Source organism: Pleurodeles waltl, chromosome 7 (assembly GCF_031143425.1).
Source record: "Pleurodeles waltl isolate 20211129_DDA chromosome 7, aPleWal1.hap1.20221129, whole genome shotgun sequence".
Lineage (NCBI taxonomy): Eukaryota > Metazoa > Chordata > Amphibia > Caudata > Salamandridae > Pleurodeles > Pleurodeles waltl.
The window spans coordinates 1,544,684,026-1,544,704,826 of NC_090446.1; the positions used below are offsets into that span (position 1 = coordinate 1,544,684,026).

The 20,801-nt window shown below is 49.1% G+C and overlaps 1 long non-coding RNA gene across 2 annotated transcripts in view; it reads right to left on the reverse strand.

Annotated features, from left to right (window-relative positions):
* Positions 1-16,392: 16,392 nt before the first annotated feature.
* The window catches only part of LOC138247469 (uncharacterized), a 195,158-nt gene continuing 190,749 nt past the window's right edge, over positions 16,393-20,801 (reverse strand). For both annotated transcript variants that reach the window (XR_011194516.1, XR_011194517.1), the window contains exon 4: positions 16,393-16,635. This is a non-coding gene — a long non-coding RNA (uncharacterized lncRNA). The remainder of the gene's footprint in view (positions 16,636-20,801) is intronic.

Genomic DNA, 20,801 nt, shown 5'->3' on the forward strand with positions numbered 1-20,801 from the left:
CAAAGCAGTGCTTTGTTCTGCATTGCATTATTTTCAGGGTACTTTCCAGCGACAAACAAGATTTTCACAGGAAGGTAAATTAGGAAAGGACCATTTTGGGCTGGTTAGCATCACTTTTGTGATGCCAACCCGCAAAACAAAATGTTTGTAAATCTACCCCCGGTGTTTCACATATTATTGGTGAAACCTGTCCAATCGATATCTAAGGCTCGCCTTCTTTCTCCGTGTTTTTTGTGGTGGGTCTCTTGACTGATTCTTCATAGGTTTAAGGACAGTTACAATATGTTGTTGCTTGCATAAGTTATGGGTCAGATTGGTGTTGGGAGCCTGTTTGCGTTCACTCTTCAAAGTCAAAATATTTTTGCATTTATGTTATAAGCAACATATTCACCAGGAAGGGCTTTACTTTGCACTCTGTATGCTTCTGTGTTTGTGCATAATGGCTATCTGGAAGCTGGTCTTCCAACCCATCATTCAGTCCATGGTGTTTATAGGTCTTTGGTAACAAACAGATGCCTAGCAACTTTACACATTATGGGGTTTATTCATTTATGTTAGTTTGTTCTCTGCTCTGCAACCCATACTTTTGCTGTTTTCCACCCTGCTGAGTTTCTTTGGGGTATTATCCTTGAGTATTGTCATTTTGCTCAGGTTTCTTCTCCTTGTGGCTCTGAGGCCCAAGATGATCGCTGCAATGTTTCATTAGATCATGGCCAGCCAATCACAACATATGGTTGAGCTTGCATATCAAGTGGATCTGCCTCAGATCCTGCGTGGCATGATATACACACACATTTTGCACTTTAATTTCTCAAAAACTATTGAAGAGATGTACACCAAATCATAAAAAGCACGCATTCTGGACCAAGATCAAGCTTTCTGCCAAACGTGTGTAAATCTGTTCATTTGAACAGAAAAGCAGGAAAGTCGTTAGGTCCTGGGGCGCCATCCTTCCTAATCCTCTTTCTGAAATTCTCTGTCATACTAATGGAGAAATGTGTCAAAACAATGGCTTTTGCATCCTGTGGTGCAGCTAACTGGTCTGCTTCTCTCTGTTGTTGTTCTTTGGCCCTATAAGAGGAATTATCACTGTTGGGAGTGGATGGACACTGAATCTTGTCCCGGCTATTGCTGGCGAAGTCTAATGCTAGTTCGGTGGTCGTGTACAAATGTGTAACTTGCGAGACCCATGCTGGCTCTGATACACCATTCTCTCTTATGGCTGTTTCTTAGCGTATTGACATGGTCCCAGAAACAGGCATAGTTTGTGTCTTTTAGGGGCTGGAATAAGATGCCCCATTCTTTCCTGTCTTTTTCCCCCTTGACCTCCCATATCTGTTTCTTCAGGGATCTTCTGCTATTTGTCATCTGTGCCGCTGTGTCTGGTGTGGGTTTTTGCTTGTGCCTGCGTAAGGCTCTACGAAGTGCCCGCCTTGCCTTCAACACATTCTTGTCCAGTTGGAGTGGTATACTTCTTCGGACGGGATGGAATGTGCGAGCACACCTTGGCTTGCCCAGCAGCAGCAAATGTAGATCACCTACCGACTTCGTTCACCATTCAGGATTCGGGTTTAGTTCCCGAAGCTGAGTTTTTAACCATAGGATTATTTTAGATGAATACTGTCTTCTCCATTTTAGGCCCCTACCACTGCATACTGCTCTGCTGCCTGAGCTTGTGATTCAATTATTTATTTCAGGGGATTTTGGACACTCTCTGCCCTCTCAGTGATTTCAAAGTGACTAAGGTGGTCATTCTGACCTCGGCGGTAAAAGGCACTTACCGCCGGTCAGAAGACCGCCATAATACCGCCGCGGCCGCGGTAAACCGCCACGGTCATTCTGACCCACAACTGCCAAACCTCCAAAAATCCGACCTCCACTGCAGTCCACCACATCAGCGGCCAGCGATAAACTGGAGATGACCAAACCTCCACCGTCACGCCAACAGAAATACGCCCATGCCATTACGACCCACGAATCCACACGGCGGTCATTCAAACGCGGTATTCTATTGGCGGTACACACCGCCGCGGTCAAAATGCTCACCCAGCACCAACACACAGCCACATTGGACAATTTGAAATACACACACCTGATACACATACACCCACCACTCCCACACATCCAATCAACTATAAAACACACACCCACATCACCCACAAACCCCCACAAACCCCCACAAACAGAAATTACGAGAGAAGCCGCAATACACTGAGAGAGAGCACAGGGAACGCAAAGCATAACACACACAGGAACACAACATCATCACCCACACCACATCAACGCACAAAGCACCACACACCACCACACTCATCACCACATACACCACTCCACACCTCATCCACACCACCCCATGGCACCCCAAAGGCACCCACGGTTTTCGGACCAAGAACTAAGGGTCATGGTGGAGGAAATAATAAGGGTAGAACCCCAGCTCTTCGGCACACAGGTGCAGCACACCACAATAGCCAGGAAGACGGAGCTATGGCAACGGATCGTAGACAGGGTCAACGCTGTGGGACAGCATCCCAGAAATCGGGAGGACATCCGCAAACGCTGGAACGACCTACGGGGGAAGGTGCGCTCGATGGTGTCAAGGCACAATATCGCTGTGCAGAAGACTGGCGGCGGACCCCCACCCACCCCACCCGAATTTACAGCATGGGAGCAAGAGGTCTTGAACATCCTGCATTCTGAGGGCCTCGCTGGAGTAGCCGGAGGAATGGACTCTGGTAAGTCGAATCTCAACTACTTCATCCCCCCAACCACCAGCATGCCAACCCACACCCCAACCCTCACCCCCAACCCCCCATCACACATCCTCCCTGATAATGTCTCACCAGCACAACCCACCCAACTCAACTCCAACCCCTGAATGCCAACACAAACCATGGACACCCATCACCTAAGCATGACCACTGCACATACCCATCCCCCCCCCCCACAAACCACCCTCACAACTCCTCCCACAAGGGAATGGCACCACTGGGGGACAAGGGCACCCACAAATTGCACGCCATGGCACACACAGAACCAATAACCATACTCTTTTACCCCTGCAGGACCCGAACGCCAACACACCGGTCAGGAGGGTCCAGAAATGTCCATCCCACCCCCAGAACAGGCCCCCAGTGATGACAGCAGCTCTGTCGACCTGGAACCTGATGACCAGCCCGGACCATCGGGGACCTCTGGGCAGTCGGTTCCCCTCAGGCAGCCACAGGCCACAGCAGACCTACCCCCCTCAGGAAACACCAGCACAGCACCCACCCAGCGGGCCCATGCCTCTGTCTCCAGGACAGGTCAAGCAGCGGTGTGTCTACCACTACAGGGCACCCAGGGTAACCCACCACCCCAACAACAACAGGGACCTGGGGGCAGTGGTAGTGGGCACACCGTCAAGGGGACAGGGGCCCAGGAACAAAGGGGAACTGGGAGGGCTGCTGTGCGACAGAGGGAGGACAGGCCTAGGGAACCCTCTGTCCAAGAGGCCCTCACCACCATCATGGGAGGCTACCACCACTCCCAAGAGACGATGGCGACGGTCCTGGCCAGGTTCCAGGAGATCCAGGCACTGCAGGAGGAACGGTACATGGGGTTCTGGGACGAACTGCGCACCATCAGTTCCGCAATGGGTACAATCGTGGTGGCACTCAACCAGATTGTTACCACATTGCGGGACCTTGTGGCCTCCCAAAGGGCCCCTGCCACTAGCATGGACGAAGAACAGCCCACCACCTCCGTCGGCGCTAGTGGTCAGGAGGCCCCCACACAACAGCTACGGGCCACCCGGACCCCACCCCCTGCAGAACAGGAACCACCCCGCAAGAAAGGCCTGAGATCCAGGAAGAAGACAGAGTAGGATGTCAAGACCCCCGCCAGGAAAGGATCCCCCCGGATGTCATCCCACTGTCCACTTGTTCACCCTGTCCAACCTAGAACTGCCCCTGCTCCACCTTCCACAGGCATATGGACAATGCACCTGTGCAAACGAGAGTCTGGACTCTGCCAAGGACATGCCTCCACCATCACCCATCACCCTTCTTTAACTAATCACCCATTTCTTCACTTTAATAAACACAATTATTGCACCAAAACCATCTGGAGTCTCTAATTTATTTTCTTTAAAGCAAAGGTAATAGACATAACCAACCCAAAAAGTCCAGTTACATTGTGATGACAACATACCAGTGTCACACAGCGGTAGTCCATGGGGAAAGAAACCAGAGGGCACTCCGTGGGGACCAGATCACTGAAATAGGAAGGGAAATCCACATCTAACATACCATACATTGGGGGGAAAGGTCAGACAGTAGAGAGCCTGTACTGTTACAGATAGTTTTAAATGCTGGAGTAAATTCTTACCTGTGTGTCACTGGAAATACTGCTCTATCACTCTGTCCCTGTTGTCTGTGTCATCCTCTTCGTCTTCCTCCTCTTCACTCTCCGCAGGCTCCACAGCTGCCACACCACCACCATCTGGACCATCCTCCTGCAGGAAAGGCACCTGGCGTCGCAAAGCCAGGTTGTGAAGCATGCAGCAGGCCACGATGATATGACACACCTTCCTTGGTGAGTACATCAGGGATCCCCCTGTCATATGCAGGCACCTAAATCTGGCCTTCAGGAGGCCGAAGGTCCGCTCAATCACCCTCCTAGAAATCACCCTTCACTGTAGGCAAGTCACCCACCTCAGGAAAAATTATGTAGCTCCGCATGTATTTCATCAGGGCAGACAACACTCTGGACAATACCTTAGAAAACACAGGTTGAGACATCCCAGAAGATATGGCCACTGTAGTTTGAAAAGATCCACTAGCCAAAAAATGGAGTACTGACAGCACCTGCACTAGAGGGGGGATCCCTGTGGGTTGGCGGATGGGTGACATTAGCTCTGGCTCCAGCTGGGCACACAGTTCCTGTATAGTGGCACGGTTGAGTCTGTAGGTCAGGATGACATGTCGTTCTTCCGTTGTCAACAGGTCCACCAGCGGTCTGTACACAGGAACATTCCTCCTTCTCCTCGCAAGTCCCAGCGGATGGTGCCTAGGAAGGACAACAGCGAGCACAGAGTCAATCAACCCACAGGTAAGTTCCCACAGCTTGTACAGTACAGATGTCTCTCTGGAATGAATGGCTTGTATGAGTGTCGATGCAAGGCCTAGGCATGTGTGACGCAGTAGGAATTAAGCCATGTGGGCCCTTGAAATGGCGGCTGCCTGACCTGTGAAGTGTGACAATGTGAAGTGAGGTCATTGCGCTGGCGTGGCACACCGTGGCGGTAGGCGGTCGAAGACCGCGGCGCAAACCCGCATTGGATAACATTGAACCCTATGGGTTTCAGGAGCCAATGGCGATGTGCGCCGGCGGCACGCACCGCCGCGGCCGTAACCGCCATTTTCTATCTGCTTAATCACTCGAGACCTGATCATCCACAGGAGAGGACCTATACTGCAAGTGCTGCTGTGACCTCGGTCTGGAAGTGACAATGGCTGCTGCTACTGGTGAAAGGGCCCCCGCCTTCAGTTCCGAAGAGTTGGAGAAGCTCGTGGACGGGGTCCTCCCCCAGTATGCGCTACTCTACGGTCCTCCAGACCAACAGGTGAGTACACTGGGACCATGCTTAGTGGGCTATGCCTGTGTTGAGTGGGGTGGATGTACGATGGAGGGGAGCGAATGAGGAATGCATGGCACGACAGATGAGAGCATGTGCCACATGGCAAGGTTGGGGAGGGGGGGCCACTCACACCCACCATGCAGAAGACTGATGATGTTTCTTTTCCCCCCCTGTACATGTCACATAGGTCAGCGCCCATCAGAAGATAGAGATTTGGCGTGCCATCGCCAAGGACGTCCGGGCCCTGGGGGTCCACAACAGACGGGGCACCCACTGCCGCAAGAGGTGGGAGGACATCCGCCGCGGGAGCAGGAAGACCGCCGAGGCTCTGCTGGGGATGGCCTCCCAACCTAGGAGGGGTGCCAGTCGTACCTTGACCCCCCTTATGTACCGGATCCTGGCGGTGGTCTACTCCGACTTGGATGGGCGCTTGAGGGCATCACAGCAGACACAAGGGGGTGAGTACCTGCACTTTATGCTATTTTTGCGCGCAGTAGAGGTGCCTGGGTGGGGGAGGAGGACTGTAGGTATCCCTAGGCCAGGGCGATTTCTGTAGGCTAGGCCCCTCCGTGAGGTATGGTCCTGTGCCCCGCCCCCCACCTCTGTAGGGTGCCTAGTAACGCTATTCATGGACCTGTGTATTCTGTGTGGGCAGTTGTCACCCATAGGCATGTAGGGCATGTCCCAGTGAATGAGTAGTGTACCCCAAGTGCGCAGCGTAGTGCAGGGGGCTTCTGTGTCTGTCCTCTCCGCCAACGGTGTCCCCAATGCATGCACTCAACTTGTCTTTATTTCTCCCCTCCCCCATTTTCTTTGTTTTTCTCTGAATTTGTGCATTAGCATCATCAGGCGGAGGAGAAGTGGCATCGGCGCAAGAGGGAGCTGCATCTCACATGGCCCCGGAGGACCATGAAACGGACTCCGAGGTGACCAGTGAGACGGGGGGTGAGGGGGGCTCCACAACGGGGACCCGTGCAGACGTCAGTGACAGCGACACGTCCTCGGATGGGAGCTCCCTTGCGGTGGTGGCACCATCCGTGCCTACATCTACTACAGGTACAGCCGCCACCCAGCGCACCAGCTCTGCCCTCCTAGCAGCCCCTCGGCGTTCGGCCCGTGCCCGCACGGCCAGGAAGCAGGCCATCTCCTTCGCCCCAGGCACCTCAGGCCCTGCCCCAGTCGCCCCTGCTGCCCTCAGTGAGGAGGTCATTGACCTCCTGAGGACCATCATTGTTGGGCAGTCTACCCTTTTGAATGCCATCCAGGGTGTGGAGAGGGAGGTGCATCAAAGCAATGCATACCTGGAGGGCCTTCATTCGGGTCAGGCTGCCCAGCAACGATCGTTCAACGCTCTGGCCTCAGCACTGACGGCAGCCATTGTCCCTGTCTCCAGCCTCCCTCTACTAACTGCCTCCACCCAGTCCCACTCCCCTGTTCCTCTGCCTATCCCATCCACACCTACAGACCAGCCTGCACACACCTCAACACCCAAGGCAAGCTCATCCAAACATAAGCACCACAAAACACACAAGCATTCACACAAGCAACATCCAGATGCAGACATGCCAACAGCCACTACCTCCTCTGTGTCCCCCACCTCCTCGTCTCCCTCCTCCCTCCCTGTGACGTCTCCACTCACACCTGCATGCACACCACCATCAGCCAGTACACCCATCACCAGCACTCCCTCCAGAGCAGTCCGCACACCTGCAGTCACCACCCCCACTGCCATGTACACGTCCCCTGTGTCCTCTCCCAGTGTGTCTGTCACCCCCGCTTCCCAACCACACAAACGCAGGCAGGCACCCAAACAACAGCCATCCACCTCACAACAGCCTCCAGCCCAAGCACCTGCACCCAAAGACAGCACACTTGACTCTCCTACAACCACATCCTCTTCCTCCACTCCCATACCCACTCCAGCTACCCTTCCCATGGCTCCAAAGAAATTTTTCCTCTCTAAAATTGACCTCTTTTCCTCACCTGACCCACCCCCTCCGTCCCGTAAGAGTTCCACAAACACCTCAGCCACCACCAGCCCAGCAACTCCCAAGCACGTCGTGTCTGGGTTTTGGAGTCCACCCTTTCCTTGGTCTGGGACATCGACCAGCAGCAAAGGCACAGCCAGCCCCCCCCTGGGAAGAGGAGCAAAAAACTGAAGGGCAGGCGCGACAGGCCTGATACGCCTGCCCCCAAGGAGGGTAGCCTTGCCCCGTCACCTGCCACATCGGGGAAGGGAGCCAAGGGCCACGGACAGTCTGCCAAGGAGGCCAAGGGTAGCAAGGAGCAAAAGTCAGGGAGCAGCCGACCTGGCCATGAGGGCCCCACCAGCCCCATTCCGGGGGTATCCGAGGAGACCCAGGGCCCCAGGGCTCCATCACAGGAGGGCTCTGCAATGGAAAGGTCCGATGCAGAATGAGCGGCAAGTATTGGGCAGGTGTGGTTGACTGGAAACACAAGACAGGCACCGCTGAAGAGGGGCCGCTGTGTGAAGCACCGCTGAACAGGGCCCGCCAAGACAAGCACCGCTGAACAGGGGCCGCCAAGACAAGCACCACTGAACAGGGCCCCGCCAAGACAAGCACCGCTGAACAGGGGCCGCCAAGACAAGCACCGCTGAACAGGGCCCCGCCAAGACAAGCACCGCTGAACAGGGCCCCGCCAAGACAAGCACCGCTGAACAGGGGCCTCCTGTCAAGCACCGCTCCGCTGGGCCCTCCTGTCAAGCACCACTCCGCTGGGCCCTTCATCTCAAGCACCGCTCCGCTGGGCCCTCCTGTCAAGCACCGCTCCGCTGGGCCCTCATCTCAAGCACCGCTCCGCTGGGCCCTTCATCTCAAGCACCGCTCCGCTGGGCCCTTCATCTCAAGCACCGCTCCGCTGGGCCCTTCATCTCAAGCACCGCTCCGCTGGGTCCTCCTGTCAAGCACCGCTCCGCTGGGCCCTCATCTCAAGCACCGCTCCGCTGGGCCCTCATCTCAAGCACCGCTCCGCTGGGCCCTTCATCTCAAGCACCGCTCCGCTGGGCCCTTCATCTCAAGCACCGCTCCGCTGGGCCCTTCATCTCAAGCACTGCTCCGCTGGGCCCTACTGTCAAGCACCGCTCCGCTGGGCCCTTCATCTCAAGCACCGCTCCGCTGGGCCCTCCTGTCAAGCACCGCTCCGCTGGGCCCTCATCTCAAGCACCGCTCCGCTGGGCCCTCATCTCAAGCACCGCTCCGCTGGGCCCTTCATCTCAAGCACCGCTCCGCTGGGCCCTTCATCTCAAGCACCGCTCCGCTGGGCCCTTCATCTCAAGCACCGCTCCGCTGGGCCCTTCATCTCAAGCACCGCTCCGCTGGGCCCTCCTGTCAAGCACCGCTCCGCTGGGCCCTCATCTCAAGCACCGCTCCGCTGGGCCCTCATCTCAAGCACCGCTCCGCTGGGCCCTTCATCTCAAGCACCGCTCCGCTGGGCCCTTCATCTCAAGCACCGCTCCGCTGGGCCCTCCTGTCAAGCACCGCTCCGCTGGGCCCTTCATCTCAAGCACCACTCCGCTGGGCCCTCATCTCAAGCACCGCTCCGCTGGGCCCTCATCTCAAGCACCGCTGGCCCATTGGCATCCCCGGATCTGTGTCGGGCAGGGCTTCACGAGGCACTCTGCCCACCTCCATGACCAGTGGAGTCTGTAATCCACATGATGGACTGTGGCTTTGCACTCCCCAGGATGGCACAGTGGGCAGCCCACCCACTGTAGAGACTTGAGAGACTGTGGCTTTGCACTCCCCAGGATGGCACAGTGGGCAGCCCACCCACTGTAGAGACTTGAGAGACTGTGGCTTTGCACTCCCCAGGATGGCACAGTAGGCAGCCCGCCCACTGTAGAGACTTGAGAGACTGTGGCTTTGCACTCCCCAGGATGGCACAGTGGGCAGCCCACCCACTGTAGAGACTTGAGAGACTGTGTCTTTGCACTCCCCAGGATGGCACAGTGGGCATGGAGGAGCTTCGTGGATCTGGCGTAGTGGACTCATGTGGCTGAGGTGCCCCCCCTTCCCTTCCCCCTGAGGTGCCTGTCTTTAATTTTTTTGATGCCCCTGCAGTGTTCTCTCCAATGGAGTCTGTCTCGTGTGTGGGCTTTGCCCGTGTGTTACTGCACATTGGCCTACGGACATTTGAAGTTGGATTACTGTGCCGGACTTTGGCTCAATGTATATATTTTGTTCCAGATGTGTAAATATTTCTTATTATATTGCTGAGTTCGCTATACTTACTTACTGATATTATATAGTTCTATTTTTCCAATCATGGCCTTTTGTCTTTGCATTTATTTTTGAGGGGTTTGGGGGTGTCACTCTGACTTTTTAATCAGCATTGGTGTGTAGGTATTTGGGTGGGGTTGAGGGTGTGGGTGGGTGTGTGGCGTATGTGTGTGCCCGTAACCTTTCCTCCTCCCCCCTCCCCTGTGTCGTAGGTGCAGTACTCACCGTTGTCATCTGCGGCGACGTTCGTGATCCTGGAAGAAGAGCAGGAAGGCAATGACTGGGAGGACGTGGAGTTCGGGTTCCATGCTGGCAGAATTCCGCGTGGAGTGTCTCGAGTTGAGCGTTTTCCATTGAAAATGTCTGTTTCTGCCGTGTTTTTATCGGCGGGGCTCCCGCCCCGGAAAAGGTGGCGGATTGGTGGGTCGTGATAGGGTGGGCGGTACATTGACTGCCGCCTGGCTGTTGGCGGTGACCGCCGCGCTGTTTGTTTGTGCCGCCGTGGCGGTCGGAGTGCTAAAGCGGCGGTCAGTGTTGGCGGTTCCCGCCAGGGTCAGAATTTCAGTTTTTGGACCGCTAGCCTGTTGGCGGGTTGGCCGCCGCTTTAACACCGACCGCCAGGGTCAGAATGACGCCCTAAGTCTCTGCTTGAGCTTTTCTGAGAGGTATACATAATCGATGGTTGAGCCTTCCTTGAATGATGAAGGAAAGGGGTACCCATTTTGAAGTAGTTCATGACCTCTATCCGGGGGGGGTTCTCTGTTTGTGTATCAAGCCCATGTACATTAAAATCACCCAGCATGATTATTTCGTGGCCAGGGTGGCTGAAGATGACTGTTTCCAATTTCTCCAGGAGCTCAAGGAATGTTACTGCCTTTGATTTCCTTGGGGCGTTTACATAGCAGTTGATTAGTATCAGGTCCACATAGTGTTGAACAATGTTCACGCCCCTAATGGTGATTACTTGTGCAATTTTACTATTAATAGCGAGCTCTGTGGTTGCCAAACGGACTGCATGTTTAATAAAAATTGATAATCCACCTGAAGGCCGACCAAAAATACTTGAGCGCATGGATGGCTGCAAAATCTCTTAATAGCCTGGGAGAACAGATGGAGAGCATTCCCAGGTTTCCTGCATGAAGATGATGTTGTTGGAATTTAAATAGGACATTACCTCACTATATCTACTGATACCCATGAGGCCTGCCAAATTCCATGACAAGAATGACAAAGATTCCGGTACCTGCAAAGGATGGTGCTTTATGGTCCCCTTAGTGCTAGGACCGATACCTCAGTTCTTACCGTGCCCCCTGCTTGCTTTACAGAAGTGATTGTGTGACCGTATGGACCTCTCCTGTTTTGCGCATAGACTATGGTTAAGGTCTGCTGGGTCACTGTTGTATGGGTCTCCTGGTTCCTCCCCCCACCAGAGCCTCTTAGAACAGTTTTTGGCTTTTGAGCAGGGACAGTGTTTAAGAGGATGAACGGGTATTTGTCAGGCAGGGGGATATATAGTTAGATGCCCCAGTCTGCAAAGGACTCCCTTGCGGCCCAGACTGCGGCCCTCAGTGTTGCACTTTTCCAAGTTGTTTTTGTGATCTTGTTTGTTGCATTTAGAGTGGGGGGCTCAAACCTAACCCATTCCATCTCTTCCAAGGTGTTGTGCCTAAGAGGTGGCACTTGAGCAAATAAGTGCAGTAAATTCCTTCTATTTAGAATATCTATGAGACCTTTTGAGGTATAGTGGGGGATGAACACTAGGTCCAGAGAGTCATACTCTACTGGATCTAGTGTAACCTGCTTCAAAACTGGCCCAATGAATGGAATCCCTACCAGTAGGGGCATGGTGAATATTGTTTACCACTGAGTAGAGGACCCGCTCTCTGTCACCCGCAAAGCCGATGGTACCTGATGTCTCTACGTGCTGTGGTTGTAGTGCCCCCTTGTTTGCAGATCCTGGTAATTGCCCGGCATGCTGTGTGGACTAGAGTTCTCCCTAATTCCTTCCTCGCTGGAGCAGGCTGTTGAGGTCCTTACTAGGATTGAGTTCAAGCGGGCCCTTGGATCTTGGGTTCTTTGATCCTCAGAGGGTTTCTGAGCCCCTGGGCTTCCAAATACTATGACTGTGCTGCTTTTACTGTTGACTGATGTTGAACGCAGCCCAGTGACTTCTGCTACGTCATGATCCCTGGGAGCCAGCATTGTTGATGCTACTGGTTGTTCTTGTGATTGGGCCGTTAGCGTTGTGACCGTGATTTGGCCGGTATCGATGTTTGAGCCCATGGTGCGGCTTTCCCTTTCCTGCATTGTGGAGCCAATATTGGTTCAACTGCATGATCTTGTTGCTGGGCTATTTGTGATGTGCGCATGTGAAAAATAGGGAATAGCTTCGCTGTGCTTCTGGATTCCGATGCTTCAGGGGTGATATTTATTTGGTGCACTCTGCAGCAGCATTACACCCTGCACGATTATGAGCCACCGACAATGCTGTGGCCGTTTCCTGCTGACCTGACGGGCAGAAACCTTGGTTTCCGCCTGTCGGCCTAGCAGTACAGTCGTAATGGTTTCGGCAGAGTGGTCGCCAGTGTGGTGGCAACCTCACCATCGGAAGTTTGGCTGACGGGTCTTACTGTCCACTGAACTCCTAATCAGGCCCTATATTTTTAGCTTCAATATTATATCAGAAAGCTCCCTCTTTCTACTTTCTGTACATTGAGAAAAGACTCCTAGAGAAGTTAGCTGTGTTTCTCTTCTCCTCATTCCATTTTCCATACCCTCAGGATGTTATTTGCTGACAGTGCCATTAGTGTTAGATACGGGGGGCCAGGGCAGACTGCCATCAGTTAAGCCCTGTAGAACATGACGCTAACACCCAGCGCTGCTAGCTGAGCATCTCAGTAGAATCACTCACATGGGTGCTATTGAACAGCAAAGCACATGCGTGCAATTGAAAACCAAAACCTTTCTCCGTCACCAGGTCCAGATCAGACCTGTTGTAACTTCTGAAGACATGTATGTGGAACAACTCAAGGCGTATCAGTGTGTGTCCAACATCTAAGCTTTAAGATACCGGAAGGAAGGCAAGACGTTGTCGTGCATACAACAATATTTGCCAGTCTGAGGTCTCTCCATCTCTCATACATCAAAGGGAATCTGTCTTCATGGTCCTTCTCTTTCCATTTGTCACTGAGCATCAGCATTGGCCATGGTCCTAGCTTGAATTTCCCATAATTCTGCTGTTCCTCTTGCAGCTCTGAGATTTACATATGACACACTCATCTCTGATAGGTTGTTCTTTAGTTATGATGTGGCCACAGAGATGAAAGGTCTCCTAACGCTAGCAAACCTTTGATAGTTGTTTCTTCCTTTGCCTGTGCTATTATTTCCAAGCTGTCTGAAGAATAATGATTAATTATCAGAACAGAAATAGCATACGATTGGAACTTTACCAGTGGGAAGGGTCGCCAGAAGCAGGTAGAGCTTTGACTATAAGTGCCATTTTCTATATGAAACAATTTCAGTATTGAAGACCTAGTGTAATAAAGAAAGGAGGTTCCAAGTATTAGTCAATGATGAGATAAAGCTGGTATGTTACAAGCAGAATTCACGCAAAGCAACAGAGAGCTTCATACATACTCATCGTCACTTGCACTATGCTGCAAGTGAGGGCCAAATTATGTGCCAGGGTTTAGTACATTATGCAGCAAGAGAAGGCAAAGGCACATTTTGTAATAGAAATATGTCATTATTTTGCCATTCTTCAACTTGGTAACACTGTCTGGGCATTGGCCGCACCTCATTAATTTCATTCTAACACTCAAATGTAGCAAAAAGGCAACAGAAAGGTGGCTTGTTCTGCTATGCAACGGCCTTTCACTGCGTGGCAACACGTGTTGCTACATTTTTAGTAATTTTTGAACCGTTTGAGCTAGAAACACAATTTAATTTTTCTTCAAAAAACTGCAAATGATGTGGCAGAAAATGGATTATGTGGCAATTGCAGCTGCACAATCGCGATATTCCAGCTGCCTTGTACATAGTATCAGCCATAGGAGGCATTAAGTGTATCAGAAAGGGTTATACATAGCATCCATGGTAGGAGGTATTCAATCTACCAGACAGGGTCATACATAGTATCAGCCAAAGGTGGTATTCAATCTACCAGAGAGGGCCATACATACTATCAGCGGTAGGGTATATTTAAAGTTTCAGAGAGGGTCACATATACTGTCAGCTGTAAGAGGTATTCAATGCATCAGAGTGAATCATAGATAGTATCAGCTGTAAGAGGTATTCAATGCATCAGAGTGGATCAAATATAGTATCAGCTATAAGAGGTATTCAATGCATCAGAGTGTATCATATATAGTATCAGCTGTAAGAGGTATTCAATGTATCAGAGTGGATCATATATACAGTAGTATGAGCAGTAGGAGGTATTCAATGCATCAGAATGGATCATATATAGTATGAGCAGTAGGAGGTATTCAATGCATCAGAGTGGATCATATATAGTATCAGCTGTAAGAGGTATTCAATGTATCAGAGTGGATCATATATAGTATGAGCAGTAGGAGGTATTCAATGCATCAGAATGGATCATATATAGTATCAGCTGCAAGAGGTATTCAATGCATCAGAGTGGATCATATATAGTATCAGCTGCAAGAGGTATTCAATGCATCAGAGTGGATCATATATAGTATCAGCAGTAGGAGGTATTCAATGCATCAGAGTGGATCAAATATAGTATCAGCTATAAGAGGTATTCAATGCATCAGAGTTGATCATATATAGTATGAGCAGTAGGAGGTATTCAATGCATCAGAGTGGATCATATATAGTATCAGCTGCAAGAGGTATTCAATGCATCAGAGTGCATCATATATAGTATCAGCTGTAAGAGGTATTCAATGCATCAGAGTGGATCATATATAGTATCAGCAGTAGGAGGTATTCAATGCATCAGAGTGGATCAAATATAGTATCAGCTATAAGAGGTATTCAATGCATCAGAGTGGATCATATATAGTATGAGCAGTAGGAGGTATTCAATGCATCAGAGTGGATCATATATAGTATCAGCTGTAAGAGGTATTTGATGTATCAGAGTGGATCATATATAGTATGAGCAGTAGGAGGTATTCAATGCATCAGAGTGGATCAGATGTACTATGAGCAGTAGGAGGTATTCAATCTACCAGAGAGGGTCATACATACTATCAGCGATAGGGTATATTCAAAGTTTCAGAGAGGGTCACATATAGTATCAGCTGCAAGAGGTATTCAATGCATCAGAGTGGATCATATATAGTGTTGTGTAGGCTCTCATTATCCTAATGAGACTACTGGATTTTGAACGGCAAGATCGTTCACAGTGCAGGGGACTGAGTCGAACCCACGTGGATGACACTTGTCACTCTAAATCCAGGTTTTGCTGACGCTAACTAGCAGTGCCTCATCTCTCCTAAATGGAAGAGACAATTGGACAGCCGAGCGCATGACATCTTAGTACTTCTCAGGGAAGTCGTGGTCACTCAGGTTACTTCTCTCATACACAGTACGGTCTCATATATAAATGACAAAGGCAGTTTAAGTTTTACAGACTGGTTTAATAAAACGACTGCATTTTAAATAGCAAAGCGTGAGCTGCAATAACCAGAACTATACAACACAATAAGATTAAAATAGTAACGATAAGAGTGAAGCACAAGAATAAGGCTATCATAGTGCCGCTACATTATTTTCTCTCTAAGTTATATTTCGAGCACAGCATGTGAAGCTCTAAGTCTGCCTTTAAGGTTCCCCCGGGAGGACATCAACCCTCATACCTGAGCAAAGGCCTGTAATCTGCATCAGCATCTGCAACCGGGCATTCAGCATCTAGTTGTAGGTCCCTGGCTGGAATCTCCATCTTGACGTGTACCAGGACTAGGAAGTGTTTTTATAACTAACACGCAGATGTTCTAAGAAAATATCCCTACGTAAGAATGTGTATTTTCTACGAATACTGGAGACTAAACTCCTACTATGTTTACCGGCAATGTACCAGAGTGTATCTTTGACTGAAGCACAGGGCGATCAAGAATGCATTATTTGAGAACACAGTGCCGAACTAAGCTAAACAGTGTGATAAAAGAAATTAAAACAAGATCGTAAAAACTGGTTATTGTAAAATAACAGTGCGAAGCTGAATCAAATATATCTAGGGCAAAGTGCACAGCGGCCTAGTATGTTAAACTAACGTGCATGAAGCTATATTAAAAATGGCTACACTACAATAGTATGAGCAGTAGGAGGTATTCAATGTATCAGAGTGGATCATATATATTATCAGCTGTAGGAGGTATTTAATGCATCAGAGTGGATCATATATAGTATCATCTGTAGGAGGTATTCAATGTATCAGAGTGGATCATATATAGTATCATCTGTAGGAGGTATTCAATGAATCAGAGTGGATCATATATAATATGAGCCATAGGAGGTATTCAATGCATCAGAGTGGATCATATATAGTATCAGCTGCAAGAGGTATTCAATGTATCAGAGTGGATCATATATAGTATGAGCAGTAGGAGGTATTCAATGTTTCAGAGTGGATCATATATAGTATCAGCTGTAAGATTTATTCAATGCATCAGAGTGGATCATATATAGTATCAGCTGTAAGAGGTATTCAATGCATCAGAGGGGATCATATATACTATGAGCAGTAGGAGGTATTCAGCACATCAGATCGGATCTGCTCACACATCTTGAATTCAGTCCTGGGGTCTGGAAGAAGACACAAAAGAGACATTAACACAATCCTCAGCCTAGGTTTGGGATTAGTCAGGAACTTAGAACAACATTATATGTTTTTTAGCAGTTAATAAACCATGTTGTGCTAGGAAGGTCCAACTACCCTTAAAGCACCAAGTGCATGCCAGTATGGAATGCATTTTGTTAAATTCAGGACTTTGTGACCTTGTAGGCTGTGTGGACGTGAGGGGTAGTATAGACAATACAGACACAATTCCATGTCTTCGGACTCTACCTTTCAAAAGTGGGACTTGGAGTCCTTGTGTAATTAGACTGCTTGTTCTTCATGTGAAATTCCTCCTTCCCTAGAGCTAGAGAGCATGCTGTTCTCAAATATGATATTCAGAAAAAATATCACATTTAAAATATCGAGATACATAAATAATGAGTTGTAAATATTGTGATCCACAAATTTCGTGATGCAGGAATATCTCTGACAAGAATATAGATTTTAGAGGTAAGTAATATTGATGTTAAAAATATCTATGTTGTTAATATCCTTTGCAAAATTTCATTGTCAATAATATTGTTTTTTCACTGTTTTTGTGTGTTTTAGTAAACATTTTTATCGTGTGTTATATATTCATCATCATCATCATCATAGCTTTATTTCGGTAAAACACAGATACCTTCAAAGCACATCACAAAAAATTACAATTTTACAAAAGTATACTATAGATAAAAAGTCCATATGCAAAAGTCCTTGAATGTAAGACTTTTTCCCTTTAAGAGCAAACCATATAAAATCGTGAGAAAATAAATATTACATTTTCCATAATAAATATCATGACACAAATATATTCCTAATTTAAAAACGAGAGATGGGTTAAATGAGTATACAAGACGTTCCCAATATAAACTCCTGTTAATGGGACGATTCTAACATTTTTATTCTAACACACCAAATTTCATCTAAATAGCTTGCTAAGGCAAATGCCACCATGCCCTCAGTATTAGACCTAAAAATTCTGAGGGCAGTAAAACGGTTCTGGAAACCCATAATTCTACAAAGAGGGTCGATCCACTTATTTCGTTGTCTATCGTAAGCAGGACAATGAAACAGTACATGAGCACTACATTCAGGAAGGGAGCAGCCCATCAGACAAAGATTGGCATAAGAATCATCTTTAGACCAATTACAGGTAAAAGAACGTAGTGGAAGAAAGCCTAGCCTGAATCTGATCTAAAGGGCGCGGGCTCGAGGGAGTGTAATCAAATCCATGTATGATTCAAACTCATAGTGACATTTGACTAATGTAAACTTGTCCGTCAAACTATCTAGAGGGACCTCTGTTAAATTCCCCACTTTTAGCCACCGCCAATATCCATCCTTAACAACTTGTGCCGCATTTTTGGGTAAATTATTAGGAGCCATCAAAAAATGGGCCAGCCCCAGTTTAGACAGACTAGCCCTAACATACTTGCACCAGGGAATTTTTTCTGCGTTGTTTCAACTTGTCAAGACTTTCAACCATATTCTATACGGGCTAAGTACGTCCAAGGACCAAAGTCTGATCCAATATAGTATTGGTCTCAGCGCTGCTATATGAGCAATAGAATCGAGGTTCACGCCCATGCGTACAGGCAACGTAGGAGAACTAGTGGGTATTCTAAGGATAGACTTTATAAAGAAGTTTTCAGCAATCTCCAGATCCTTTAGGTTTTCATGTCCCCATAGTTCCGCTCCATAAAGAGCGTTCCCTCTTGCTTGTAACTTGTATATTTCCATTGCTGGAGTGATTGCAAACCTGGGGGACCTGTTCGCAAATCTCAGTACACCACCCAGGTTCTGCTTTAGTGACATATGAGCCCTTGCTATCTGAGCCTGCCATCTATGCGTATCCTCCAGTCTAACCCCCAAATACACACATTCGGCAACTCTCTCCAACTCTACCCCTTCCATAAAGATGTTCTTTCTTACTTTGTGTTTATTGTCACCAAAGATCATATACTTTGTTTTCGTAGAGTTCACTTCAAGACCGTGATCTCTACAGAAGGATGTGAATTTTTGGAGTAAGTTTGCTAAACCAGACGCAGTTTGGGATAGCAATAATGTATTGTCTGCAAAGAGCAGACATGGGCCCTCATTCTGACCTTGGCGGGCGGCGGAGGCCGCCCGCCAAAGTCCCGCCGTCAGCTTACCGTTCCGCGGTCGAAAGACCGCGGCGGTAATTCTGACTTTCCCGCTGGGCTGGCGGGCGGTCGCCTTCAGGCCGCCCGCCAGCCCAGCGGGAAAGAGGCTTCCAAGATGAAGCCGGCTCGGAATCGAGCCGGCGGAGTGGAAGCTGTGCGACGGGTGCAGTTGCACCCGTCGCGTATTTCACTGTCTGCGCAGCAGAGAGTGAAATACATTTAGGGGCCCTCTTACGGGGGCCCCTGCAATGCCCATGCCAGTGGCATGGGCACTGCAGGGGCCCCCAGGGGCCCCGCGACCCCCCATACCGCCATCCGGATCCCGGCGGTCGGACCGCCGGGATCTGGATGGCGGTAGGGGGGGTCGGAATCCCCTCGGCGGCGCAGCAAGCTGCGCCGCCGTGGAGGATTCAATGGGGCGGCGGTACACTGGCGGGAGCCCGCCAGTGGTGCCGGTCCGACCGCGGCTTTACCGCCGCGGTCGGAATCCCCATTGGAGCACCGCCGGCCTGTCGGCGGTGCTCCCGCGGTCCTCCGCCCTGGCGGTCTTTGACCGCCAGGGTCAGAATGACCGCCATGGTGTCTTCACCCCCCCTAGTTTGGGAGCATTGTTATCACAAGCAAAAAGATAAGGAATGCAAGCATTTATGAAAATAAGGAAGAGGGTTGGGGCTAAAACACACCCCTGTCTCACTCCCCTTTTAATTGGGATCTCTCTAGTTACTTACCCATTTGGTCCCCATCTAACTTTGGCAAAGGTCTTATTGTACAAGCTTTTGATTGTATTTAGTAGCGTACATGGGAGTCCTGCTCTACCTAATATCTCCCATAGCTTTTGGCGTGGGACCAGGTCAAATGCAGATCTAAGATCCACAAAGGCTACGAATAGCTTTCCTCCTTCCAGGTCAACAGACTTCCATTTAATCATGAGGAATCTAAATATCTGGTTGATTTGTTCCCTGAAGCCAGCCTGGAGGTCACTCAGGATTTGTGTTTCTTGCATCCATACCTTGACTCTCATCAAAATCTGACGACAAAATATTTTTTGGAGATTATCCAAAAGACTGATTGGCCTGTAATTTATTGGGTTAGATCTATTTCCCTTTTCATAGATAGGTATAATGATAGCGCCCCTCCAAGTGCGAGGGAAATTTCCAGTGGTCAAGACTGCATTTGATACTATATTTATATATGGGACCCATGTCTCTCGGTCGGTTTTATATAAATCTGCCGGAATACCATCGAGGCCAGGAGCCTTTCCCGATTTTTGGGACATAACAGCCTCTCTTGTTTCAGATAAAGTAAATGGCCTAGAGTTGCTTTCGGAAAGAGAACCCAATTTGTATGCCTCACGAACATTCACTTCCTCTTCATAGAGTTTTGTGAAATGATCAACTCAAGTATCGGCGAGGATATGGCAGTCAAGCCTATCGCCCTGGTTTGGCCCATTGAAAGCTACCAGGGACCAAAAACGTTTTGTATGCTTTTCCCTGGCTGCTGTCAATAGGTTCTGCCAGGCCTCCATTTCCCAATTGTTTTTGGCCTGCTTTATTGTTGACGCATAATCTCGTCTGGCATTCGTTATCAGATTTGTATCTCTTGATTTGATCTCTTTGATCAAGCCATTTCTAGCAGCCCTACATGATTTGTCAAACCACCTGTTGCACTGGGTGTTTGACATCTCTGTTGGTTTTAAGAAAAAGATCCCACAAAGTATCAAATAATGCCATATGGAGACTCAGAATCTCATTTGGAGAATGGAAGGAAGAGGTTTCAACAAGCTGATGTGTTGATATTGTTTGTATAAATATTGTTGACGTTTTTTTATATAGTTTATACATTTTTAGTTGATTTTTAATTTAATGTAATTGTTTATTGTGATTTTTAGTGTTGTAACGAGTTGCGGGTTTTGTAGGGGAATTAGGTGGGGAGTCATTTAATTAAAATTGATTAATAATTAATTTCTAATTATTATTAATTGTATATTTAAGTAATAATTAATTTCC